This window comes from Chinchilla lanigera, unplaced genomic scaffold (assembly GCF_000276665.1).
Source record: "Chinchilla lanigera isolate Chin_1 unplaced genomic scaffold, ChiLan1.0 scaffold00102, whole genome shotgun sequence".
NCBI classification, from domain to species: Eukaryota; Metazoa; Chordata; class Mammalia; order Rodentia; family Chinchillidae; genus Chinchilla; species Chinchilla lanigera.
The window spans coordinates 1,002,183-1,015,833 of NW_004955503.1; positions in this window are offsets into that span (position 1 = coordinate 1,002,183).

Sequence of the window (13,651 nt, forward strand, 5' to 3'; positions counted from 1 at the left end):
TTTTTGTTTTTCTCCGGTACCAGGAACCGAACTCACGACCTTGCGCTTGCCAGGCAGGCGCTTTTGCCGCTGAGCTAAATCCCCAGCCCTCATCTTATCTTTATTTGCGTCATCTTGCAGCTGCTGAATTGGTATTGCCTGGTTCCTTTTTTATTTTTAAGAAATCTTTCTTTTAGTGATGGCTAGCTGCAATGCTGTCTGCAGGGTCTGAAAGTCTATCTATAGTTTCATTTGAGTGGTTTGGCCTGCTTTCAATAGATTTTACAACTTCCTGGATATCTTTCTTAATTTGTTTCATCCATTCTAATTCTTTCCTATATTGTTTATTCATGGTTTCCATCATTTTTTTGTTGTCTTCTTTTTTTAAAAATCTGTCTTCTTTTGATGTGCTGAGCAATTCTTTCATTATGGTTGTCATTTCATTGTTACCTGAAAGGTTATTTTTGACCTGAGTTCTTCTATAGCCAGATGTAGTTGTTTCCTTACTTCAGTTGCTATTATTTCAGAATTTTCAGGTGTGTGATTTCTAAGTTCTTCTATGTTGATGTCTCCCGGACTTGTTCTGGGTGGAGTGGAGGTTTGAGATTGTGTTTTCCTCTTTTGTTTTGTCATTTCCAAAGCTCCTGAGGTTCTCCAGGACTCAGTCCCTCAGGCAATGGCAGGACGACCTGGAGTGCAGAATCTTGCCCCTCCTGGGCAGCTCACTGAAGCTCCCTATATTTTCTGGGACTTCGAGTTACTCCCACATCGGAGGTCAGAGACAGAGTGCATAGTCTTACCCTTTCAGGCAGCTCTCTGAAGCTCCCTATATTTTCCAGGACTCAGGGTTTGGCCATACTCATAAGGGAAATAAATCAATACTGCATGTGTAACCATCATATTGTCTACCTAGTTTAGGACACTGAAAGAGTAAGTAAGATCTGAAATGCACACTAAATATCAAGAAATGGGAAGAAACTGTTCAAAGGGAAAGAGAAACTGGGATTGGAGGAAAAGAGAAAAAAAGAAGGGAAAATATATATATGATAGTTATGATAGCTATACTACTAATTTGTATTAGTTCATTAAAAAGAAAGATTTGCCCTTGTATCATTTGGTGAATTTTTCATGCCTATGTCTTATAATCTGAGTAACTACTTTGAAGATAACATTAAGCGGTGTACTAACCATTGTTACTCTCTCACTATATCATTTTCAAATCTTTTCTTTTTTTTTTTTTTTTGGTTTTTCTCCGATACCGGGAACCGAACTCACGACCTTGCACTTGCCAGGCAGACGCTTTGCCACCGAGCTAAATCCCCAGCCCTTCATTTTCAAATCTTATATCATTGTTTTTAATCTTTTTTGTCTTTAAAATAAAATAAAAAAAACTCTCAAAGGCTCATGTGCTTAAAAGCTGGGACTTTTGGAATGTAACTTAATCATGGGATTGATCTGATCACAGTTGGAGAAGGTGGGCTACTACTGGTGTGCCTTTGAAGGGTATATCATTGACTTTGTCTTGCTTGATTATTCTCTGCTTCTTGGTTATCATGGGTTGAATATATTTTCACTGACATGCACTCTGTCACTATGGTTATACCTTGGAATCACCATTCATGAACTGAAATCTCTGAAAGTATGAGCCAAATAAACCTCTCGTCCTTTGCATAGTGGGTGTGAAGTATTTTGTCCCAGTCACAGAAGTGTGACTACTGTAATAATAAAACCATTGAATTCATATTTTGAATTAGTGCATTTACAGTAATGAATTATATCTCAATATTGCTATAAAAAAGAAAGTGAGCTTATACAAACAGTTGAAGAAGGTGTTATTGACTGTCTTTTCTAAAATAGGTGGAAGTAAAATGATAAAGAGAATAGCTAAAAACATATAACAGTAAAAATGTAAATATAGTTTTTGAGTACCCAGATGAAAAACAGAGTAATGAGTTACTTGATTTACATGAGTGTTTTTATTTAGATAGTCTAAGTAAACAGCTACATATTTTGGGTTATTACAATTGCAATTATCAAGAAAATATCTCTAAATAACAGAAAAACATATAAAATTATACACATACAGGCACATTCCAAAAGCAAAGCCTACAAATCCAATCAGTAAAAAAAATTGGAAGAAGAAATTCTTCACAACAGATGTTGCTAGAATCAGATATATTTATAGAAAAATAGAAGTTTAGGCACTTATATCCCAATATATGTGAAGATCATTCTTGATAGCACATAGATCTAAGTACAGAACTAATATGTTTTCAAGAAAAAATGAACAAAATCAACTAGAAATCTTCATGTCTCTTCAGTGAATCAAAACAGATGGCAAATAAGTCTATAAAAACATTCTCTACATCCTATATTATTAGGAAAATACAAACCGAAGCGAGAAAAGGATATCACTACACATATATCATTTTTGGGAGGAAGGTGATACAAGGTCTCAGTATGTAGTACAGACTGGCCTTAAATTCAATGCGTAATCCAGGCTGGCCTTTAACTCTAGGCAGTTCTCCTGCTTGAGCTCCTCAGTGCTGCATTTATAAGCATGTGGCACCACACTGGCATTACTTATTTTTTTAAATATATATTATTTTAGAGCAGATTGAAATTCACATCAAAACTGGCTGAAAGGTACAGGTCCAGATTTTTAGGGCAATGAAAGTAATTTGTACTATACCATAGTAGTGGATACATTTTATTAAACATTTAATGCATCCCGAAGTGAAACCAAAGGTAAAGCATGGACTTCAGGTGATAATGATGTGTTAGTATGGGTTCATCTATTTTCAGAAATGTACCTCTGTGGTATAGCACATTGATAGTAGGGGAGATTATGCATGTGTGGGGGAAGAGAGTAAATAGGAAACCTCTAAAGCTACCTTCTAATTTTTCTGTGAACCTAAAACTACTCTAACACTCAAAAGAAAATAATTAATTCAATTTCACCAAAACTAAAACTAAATTCGCGACATCTGTTCCTAAAAAACACACCAGTAAAACAAAAAGCAGGCCTCAAGTGAAGCAAAAAAATGTTTCCAATATGTATATCTGACCAAGAACTTATTACTAGACTATATGAAGAACTGCTAAACACAATATTCAAATACTGAGGAAGGAAAGTTTTAATGGGAAACTCATTCAGGAAGAAACTATTTCACAATAAACATTGGGAAAAATGTGACATGAACTTCATAAATATATGTACAGAGCCAATAAATACATGAAAAATACCTCAACAGTGTTATACTCCAGGGATTGAAAATCATAACAAAAATATCATTTCATATACATTAATGTGGCTAAAATTAAAAATGCTGAAAATACCTTAGCCAACATAGATGAAAAGTAGAACTTCCATACATTCCTTATGGAATTGTAAAATGGTGTAATCACATAAGAACACTATTTGAAAACTTCTCATAAAATTAAACATGTACATGCTCCATGATCTATTCCTAAGGATTCACTCAACACAAATGAAAACTTACAACCACAATTCACACAAAAAATGTGGGATATGCAAAAGTGTTCATAGCAGCTTTAGTTATAATGACCCCAAAGAGGAACATTTTAGATGTGTGTTACACCTAAATAGAAAGCAAACTGTACTATGCTTATACAGTGGAATACTATTTGGTAGCCAAAGAGGAACTCATTGGTGATGTACTTAGCAACATAGATAAAATTTAGTAACATTACTCTGATTGATAGAAGCTACATATAAAATGGAATACTTTATCACTCTATTTATATTAATTTACTATAGCAGAACTAATGTATGATGAAAGAAATAAAAACCATAGTTGCTTCTGGTAGAAACTGAAGTAATGGTGACAGATTAATTGGTGCAAGAGACTAAAGGAACTTTCAGAGAGATGTAAATGTTTTATATAGACATTTTGATGGTAATTACACAAGTGTAAATATTTGTCAAAACTCATCAAACTGTACATTTTAATTCAGTTTTATTTTACTTAAATTATATATACCTCTAAAAACTTCACACATGCATAACTAAAATAACACAAAAGTCAAAGGATGATTTTATTGCAAAAGATCTCTAACTCAGAACCATTCTTAACATTATACTAAAGGCCAGGGTAAAATTGGAGATTCATATACTATGCATCTAAATACTTACATTATAAAAAATGTAAATACATTATAAATCAAGCTTAAAAGCTATTGAATGAGGCTGAGGATATGGCTCAGTGGCACAAGCGCCTGCCTGGCATGGGCAAGGTCCTGAGTTCAATTCCTGGTACCAAAACAAACAAACAAAAAACTGTTGAATGAAATATGTTCTAGCTTCCTACATTAACAAGTATAACGTCCTGGGCTGGGGATTTAGCTCAGCGGCACAGCGCCTGCCTGGCAAATGCAAGGTTGTGAGTACAATTCCTGGTACTGGAGAAAAACCAAACAAAAAAAACCCCAAAAAACAAAAAACAAAACAAAAATAAACAAGTATAACGTCCTAACTATAAAACAAAAAATGTGTTAAGCCATGATTTCCACATGACTCAATGATGATATAATGTCAAAGAATTTAATTGTCATTGTGTAAGTATGGGTGATCACTTCATGAACAGGAATGTTGGAAGAAGATGAGAAAGTTGCATGATTATCATGTATTTATATATATATATTATTTATTATTTCAATTAATTATTCTTGCCTCCATTTCAGCAAAGTTATCACTTTTAATTTTATTTGTTTTTTTTTTATTTTAAAGAGTAAAAGAAGGATAACATAATAATAGGAGGGGCTTACCAAATTACAGACAAAGTGGTAGGAAATTATCAATGGTTATTGTTTTACATATTGTTATCTACAAGATAGTTTCTCAGGAAAACAAATAGACAAATGATAGTGAGTTACAGACAAAAAGGTAGGAGATTATCAATAGTTGTTGTACTATACTTAGGTATCCTCAAAGTGGCTTCTAAAGAATATAAATAGAACTATACATGAGTGACGTACTGAATAATCATTCAATAATTCTCAATGATTGTTGTAGGAAACACATAATAATAAACATGGATCCATTTATGAAATAGGATAGGAGCAATGCAAACATTACAGAGTTATGGATAGATTAGTAGGAAAATATCAATGACTGCTGTAATACATGGTGGTATCTTCAAAGTGGTTTCTCAGGAAGACAGAGATACACAAGAAGGATCTAACAAGTAGTTACAGCCTAAGGGTTGTCAAAAATCAAGTGAGCCATCTGGGGCCAAAGCCATTTTTTGTAGCGTTTTCTCTCCAGCCTCCCATCGCATTGGGACCCCCCAACCAGTTAGTGTCCTCTCCCCAACTGTCAGCGCAGGCAGCAGGAATCCTGCTGCAGACTTCTCCCGAGCTCCACCACAGGCTGTACTGTAAGGGGAAGAATGGCTTCCAGTGAGTCTCTGCAGGGGTTCTGCAAGGTCCTCCTGGTTTTCAGCTTCCAAGTGGCTCTCATGACCCCAGTCCACAGGACCTCTGACTCTGTGGGCTTAGTCTGAATTCTCATGTTCTCTGAGTCCTTGTTCAGCAGCTGCTCCTCCGCTGGCTCTGGACCTTTCCAGTTCTCAATGGCAGGAGCAAGAGTGGCCCATTGTATGGCATATATTCCCAGGGGTTGTTCAAAGTTTGAATGATTCACACACATCCGGGGGTGAGCAACTGCAGTCGGTACATGGTGGGCCAATTGTGTCACTGTTTCTCTGTGTCATGATAGATCTCAATTGAGCGGCGGCGGCTGACCTAAGGGCCGGCGCACAACAGCGCTCGCTGCTGCATGGCTCCCCATGCGCTGGGGGCCCTCCCTCCGGGGGCCTACGAGGCCAGAAGCTAGCCAGCCGGAAGACCGGCGCTCCCCACCTGAGACTCCCGGTGCGCTGGGGGCCCTCCCTCCGGGAGCCTACAAGGCAGGAAGCTAGCCAGCTGGAAGACCGGCGCTCCCCGTCCGTGGCTCCCTGTGCGCCGGAAGCCCTCCTTCCAGGGGCCTACGAGGCCGGGAGTCCACTTTTAATTTTATAACCAAGATTTCTATGAGTAGAACCTTATTGACAACAAATCAAAGAATTAAAATGTATTTTATTTCAATTATTTTTATCAACAGATATAAGTGGTAAAATAAAAATAAAATAGTTTTAACACATATATTCAAAGTTTTTTTCTTGTGAGTATCTAGTAAGCTGCAAATACCAATTATAATTAATGAACATAAAAATTGAATGCTATTTTTATAAAGCTACAGCTTTTAATATTTCTTAATGTTGAATAAAATGTACTAAGTAGGTTACAAAAATAAAATTGTCCATAATTCTAAGTCCATTTAACTACTAATGTAAATAATTGTTCTGAATGATTTATGAATGATACATCTAGACCTGCTTGTGTATACTTTGAAGAACATGGATTGTTTAATATTGCAAAAATGTTCTTCAGCTGCAATGTGCAACTCTTGTAAATATTAAGCCAATTCATGAATTCTTTTGGTATCATGAAGAAGAACATGAAAAAAAATCAAGGAAACATCTTTCAGGTATTAGTGAGAAACAATATATCATTGGGGAAGAGACTATTTACTCATGATATTTAGAGAAAAATTTGAAAAGTCTTTTTGTTACCTAGTCAGTTCTGTAGTTCTAAACTACAATGTGGGTCACAGCACATTTAAAAATCCCCTACACATCCCATCCTCATTTTTCAAAGACTAGAGCAAGATATATAGCAAACAGTTCTCACAAACTGAAATCTGAATACGGAAGATTTTTAACTCTGACTATTGAATACCAAATCCCAAAGACTACCTTGTACTCTATTTTTCAATATATTTATCCTTTGCATTTCCAAAATGCAGTTGTCATCTAAAGTTCTGGGCTCATGGCTAGGTGCCCTACCATCTGGTCTCAGGATGATGTTATAATCCTTGCTAGCCTACTTGCTTCCAGTGTTTTTCATTCTTTTGATTCAGCATATCACTGTGATTTCTGCTTGAAAGTCTTCCCTGGATTTTTAACAGTTACAAAATGAAGTCCAACACTGCCAAGGTTACATTCAAGAATCTATGACCTAGTTTGACTTTTATTTTCCAGCCTTCTCTTCTGTTTCATAATGCATATAGCTTTAGTTCTGAAAAATATATAGCAATTTATGTTAAAGAAATGAAAAGATTTTACATCTTATCTTCCTAAATGCTATCCTGTCTTGCCACTTTTGGAAAGTGCAAGAGCTGTTAACATTCCATCTTGCTCACCACAATGAATCCTTCCACCTTAGACTTAAATGCCACTTTCCTAGGCAAAGTTTCCTTTGAAAACAAGCCTAGCCTATTTTCTAAGTCTGAAAAAATTTATGCCACTGAATATTAATTTTTTGTTTACTAAATTATATTTTGTCTTCTACCAACACAAAGGCTGTGCTTATACCTCTTTGTGCCTGTGAACAATAGCTTGAACATAATTGTTAATTAATTAGAACTTGCTGATATCAAGTTTAACTGATACTGTAGATCAATAGACAGTAATAATTAAAAATAGAAGGTGCTCCCACATCCCAAGAGATTTTATCATATTTCAGAAACATTTTTATCTTAGAACAGCCTTTCAGTCTCATCATAAGAAATTAGTAAAAACCAAGCTCTCAGGAGTTAACGTGCCTATGAACTGCCTGTCTTCAAACTCCAGATGCAATTTTTAAACAGTAATATTAGATAATTATAAATAATGAAGAAAATGCGGAGAAGTAAGCCAAGAAAATACTGTACTGTTATGAGTATACTCATTAAAAAAGCCATGAGGCACTAAAGGGGCTATTGTCATAGCCCTGACATGTTTTCTCTGTGAGTTCATTTTACTTTAATTGCATTTCTGAGCACCATCTAAGTTTACAGTGGGAGATAAAAGTATGGAAGAAAATAGTGTAGTGTTATTACTATTTTTATAACCACCTTTACTAGTTACTCACAGTAAAAATCACAGCATATCTGAGGTGCATTAATAAGAAATGGAGACTATGAAAATCTATTAAAACAGAATGTACATTGTGTTCACTAAAAATGATATAAGATTGGGGTCTGATTTTTCTCCCCAAATAAGGTACAAAGCAAAGTGTTCAGAATTCTGTATCATACCATGACACAGACCTTGGGGGAGGATTCTATATACTTCATTCGTTTATGATGTTAATTCACATGGGTATTTGATAATTTAGTTCACAAGACTTATTATATGCTGAATGTCAGTGTACATGTCCCCAGAGGAATTCAAGGATTTAGTGTTGTGACAATAACCAACCTCTCTGAGATTCAGAATCCAGACTCTATAAATCATCAACTTAGAGAAGAAAAGAAGAGAAGTAGTTCTCCAGGATCCCAGGAGATGTCTGACCAAAATTATAGGCAATAGAGATTGAGGTAGAGGTAGAGGCGAAGACACAGAGATATGAATTGAGGAAACATCACAATGTGTAGAAGGGAGGGGAAGAGACTTTCTGCACTTTCCCCAAATATGGTGCAGCTGCAAGCGGCTTGCCATGGCTTGTGAGACAAAGTGAAAGGGAAAGTTTCTCCAGAGAAAGACTACAATGGAACCGACTGAACCAGCAGCTGTGACCTGTAAGGAAAACATGAGATTCCCAATGTGTTCTACAGGTAACAGTTGGCGAATGTCTAGTCAAAGTACCCACCATATCCTTGGAGAGAGTGCTTGGTTGTACACTCTTCCAGGGAGGGTTCATTGTTTGAACCCAGGACACTTTGCGATTGACTCCAGGGCTGCCAGTGTTACATTTCTACAGCAACTGGGTGAGAAACAGCTACAAGAGACAACCAGTAATCAGAGAGCAGATCAGAAAGAGACCCCTTGACAGGTTTGAGTGAAGGCCAAATACCAGGCTGAGTCAGAGTTACTCAGGATTTATAATTCATGACATTGGTGTTCTTGTCTTATTGCTTGCTGTTGCCTGCATCCAGCATGGATGCAGGGATCTGACTGCCTTTTTTATCTATCAGGTTGATTAGGGAAGTGGCTTTATATGGATACTGCCATATTTTTAGATCCTTTAAGAAAACCATGTACTCAAAATAAAAGATTGAGATTGCATTAAATCTACATAACAATTTTGGAACTATGGTCAGTTTCACTGTATTGATTCTGCCTATCCAGAGACAGGGGATACTCTTCCATTTTCTGATATTTGCTCCAATCTCCTCTTTCAGGGTATTATAATTTTCATTGTAGAGGTCTTTCACTTCCTTGGTTACATTAATTACTAAGCATTTCATTTTTCTTGATGCTATTGTGAACAGTATTGCTTCCCTAATTTGTCTCTCTCTGAGTATTTTACTGATGCACAGAATTGTATTGATTTTTGAGTACCAACTTTGAATCTCACTATGTTACCAGATTTAGCAATTAATTCTAGGAATCTTTTGGTGGAGTTGCTCGGGTCTTCTATGTAAAGGATACCATTACCAAATGCAGTAATACCTCTCAGTTCATGGACTATTCTTTTTGAAAAAATAATTAGGTTCACCAACAGAATCATTGGGCAAAACTTTTCTTCCTTTCACAAACTCCACATTGGCTGACAAACACCACCATGACCATCATTCCTGACTAAACATGAATGCAACTATCTTCCTCAGAATCAGGGAATGAATTAAGTTCATGAACCAAGGTACCACTCCAGTGATAATTTAAATTCTTCCATTTCTATCTATATTAACTTTATTTCTTTCTCTTGTCCAATTGCTCTGGCTAATGTTTTGAGGACTATATTGATCAGTAGTGGTTATGGTGGGCACCCTTGTCTCGTTCCTGATTTTAGACTGAAAGCTTCCAGCTTTTCTTCATTTAGAAGGATGTTGGCTGCTAGTTTGTCATACACAGCTTTTATCAGATTGAGATGAAAACCTCATATTCCAATTTTTTATAGGACTTGTGCCATAAATAGATATTGGATTTTGTTGAATGCTTTCTCTGCATCTATTTAGATGATCATGTGATTTTTGTCCTTGTTTCTCTTAATATGATATAATACATTTATTGATTTACATATATTGAAACATCACTGAATGTTACTTGGTCATGGTGCATGACTTTTTTTGTGACCCGTTGCATTCTGTTTGCCTGCATCTTATTGAGGATTTTTCATCTATGTTCTTTGAGAGAAATTTATCTTTTGGGTTTTTTTCCCATTTTTCTTTGTGCTTTCTCAATTTTTTTTAATTTCAGAAGCATGTTATTTTTCTTTTATTTCTTCTCCTTCTCTAGTTTATAGAGGGTTAGAGTATCCTCTCTTGTCCTGTTTTCTTGCTTCTTCTTTTTCTATTGCTTTGTCCTTTTTTTTTTTATTTTTTCCCATTCTCCATTTTAATTTCCACTTTAATATTTTCTTTTAGTTTTATTTGTTCTATAATTTCTTTTTTCTGCCTGTTTATCACTTATTTCTTTTAAGTTTTTTTGTTACCTCTGCCTAATTCTGTAAACGTCCCTTTATCCCCATTGTGAATATTTGCCCCACTCTTCTCTTCTCCTCATATTATATAGTTTAATGTTTCAAATTTTTCTTCTTGTATTTCCGTTTTCACCTCCCTATATCATTAATAGTAGAGCCATAAAACTTTATTAGTCTTTAGATAGTTGACTCTATAATATTACTGTTGAGTTTGTTTCTAATATTAGTAGAGATATAGCTGTCACAGTTAGTATATTTTAGCTGTAAGTCAATCAATACCTGGGTTGTTTCACTATTTATGTTATATTTGTGGATTTCTTTACGAGGGTTAAGGGTAGCATATACTTTGCTCTTCTGATATGTTAATACCCAACTTGATCTGGATAATACAACTTTAGCTGAGTTGCTTTATGCTACTATGGCTGGTTAACTTGATATTACTGCAGCTTATTTGTTTAACACTAGTGTAGCTCACCTGCTTGATTTATAGTTCATTTGCTTGATGCTAGTGGAGCTGATTTGCTTAATATGATCTGCATAACTATTACCACTAATGGGCCTTGTCCATAAGCCACCACTAAGATTACATTTCTGAATTTAACAATGCTTGAGTAGTGTCCCAAGAACTTGCTGAGGGGGCCGGGGATATATCTCAGTGGCACAAGTGCCTGCCTGGCAGGTGCAAGGTCCTGAGTTCAATTCCCGGCACAAAAAAAAAAAAAAAAAAAAAAAAAAAGAGCTTGCTGAGGAGCCAGTTACCCTTCATGCTCTCTTCCCAAGTGAATCAAGGAAGCTGGATCTTGGAACAGAAGCAAAGGACTATAAGTAGCCATACTCAGAGTAGATTACTGACAACCTACTAACTAAACAGTGATATCTTTACACTACAAATATCCATGAACTTCAGCCAAAACAAAACAAACAGAAGAAAGAAATGAGGCAACAAGGAAACAAAATGCTTCTCCAAAACTCCCAACTTCCCCACAGAAAATCCAGGGGTCATCAAAAGAGAGAATAGCATAAGACACATACCGAAATTACTCTAAAGGAAAGTGAAGGAGGTTAGAAAAATGATCAAAGAGGTACTCAGTAGGATGACAAAAAATGTAATTAAGCAGGCATTGGAAGCCATAACAAAAGTGATACAGGAGCTCTCAAAAACCAATAATAAAATGTTGCATGAGCTAAACAAATTAATATAAAGCATGAATGACCTGTTTGGCAAAGAATTAGAGTCCATGAGACGATTTCCTTTTTTTTTTCTTTTTTCAGTTTTTGGTTTTTTTCCGGTACCAGGAATTGAACTCACGACCTTGCTCTTGCCAGGCAGGTGCTGTGCCGCTGAGCTAAATCCCCAGCCCCCATGAAACAATTTCAATATGAAATTCAGGAAGTTAAAAATTGCATAGAAATTACAAGCAGCAGAAGTGACCAATGTGAGGACAGAATTTCAGAATTAGAAGACAATGGGACCATCAAAGACCAACTACTCAGACATACTTTAAAGGAAAAAGGTAAAGTGAAAAATGTACCCAACAATTGCAGTTAGGCCAAAAAAAAGACTAATCTAAAAGTAACTGGAATAATTGAAAAATCAGAAGATACCACAAACAACGTGAAAACTTATTCATAGAAATAATGTCAGAAAGTTTTCCAAATACATGGAAAGGAGCAAACATATAAGAGTTTTACCAAACTGTTGAAGAAATGGACTTAATAGATATATACAGTGTCCCACCCAACAACAGAAACCACAGTGCATGAAACTGTCTGAGCAGTACGTTGAACTTTCTCCAGGATAGACCACATACTAACTCATAGAATATGCTTAAATAAATGCAAAAACATCAAAATTATCCACTGCATTTTTCAGACCATAGTGCAATGAAAATAAAAATCAATGGCCAAAGAAACTATAGAAACTGTACAAACACAGAAATTAGAGAATTCCCTGTGAAATAATCAATGAGTCTCAGAAGAAATTATGAAAGAAATTAGACAGTTCCTAAAATCAAACACTAATGCCAGTATAGCATACCAAAACCTGTGAAACACAATGAAAGCCACACTAAGAGGGAAGTATAAAGTGATGAGTGCCCACACAAAACAAAACAAAACAAAGAAAAAACCAACAAAATACACTTTAAAAATAACACAATGATACACCTCAAAGTCTTAAAAAAAGAAGAACAATCCAATTTCAAAACTATTACAGGGGAGGAAATTATAGAGATTAGAGCAGAAATATTTAAAACTGAAACTAAAAAGAATACAAAGAATAGATGTATCATACAGCTGGCTTTTTGAAACACTAGACAAAATAGACAAATGCTTAGCCAATCTTACAAAAACTAGGAAATAAAAGGCCCAAACTCATGTAATTAGAAATGAAAAAGGCAAAATCAAAAAATATTCTGCTGAAATTGAGAAGATCAAGAGTAACTACTTTGAGAACCTGTCCTTTAATAAAATGGAAAATTTAGAAGAAATGGATAGATTCCTAGATAAACATGAACTACCAAAGCTGAACTAAGAAGATATATAAATCCTGTATAATCTAGTATCAGGCAGTGAAATTGAAGAAGTAATTAGCAAACTGCTAACTATAGAAAGCACAGGGCCTAGTAGATTCACTGCTGAATTACACCAGAAATTTAAGGAAGATCTAATCACAATACTCTTCAAACTCTTTAATGAAATTGAAAGGAATGCAGTATCCCTAGTCATTCTCAGAAACAACTACCTAGATTACAAAACCAGAAAAAGACCCAATATAAAAAAGAGAATTACATGCTGATCTTTTTAATGATCATAATTGCAAGACCCTCAGCATCATTCTAGACAAATCAGCATAAAAGATCATATATCATGACTAAATAGGCTTAATCCCAGGGATGCAAAGATGGTTAAACATATGCAAATCAATAAATATAAAACACCAGGTAAACAGAAGCAAGGACAAAATGCAAATGATCATTTCAATAGACACTGAAAAATATTTGACAAAATCCATTATGTATTCATAATAAAAATCCTGAAGAAAAAAGGTATAGAAGTTGTTTATCTCAATTTGATAAAAACCATGTGTGACAAACCAATGTTCAACATCATACTAAATGGTTCCTTTAAAATCAGGAACAGGAATTTATCTTATTACCAGTTCCTTTCAGTATACCTCCCAAACATTAACCAAAACATATATATA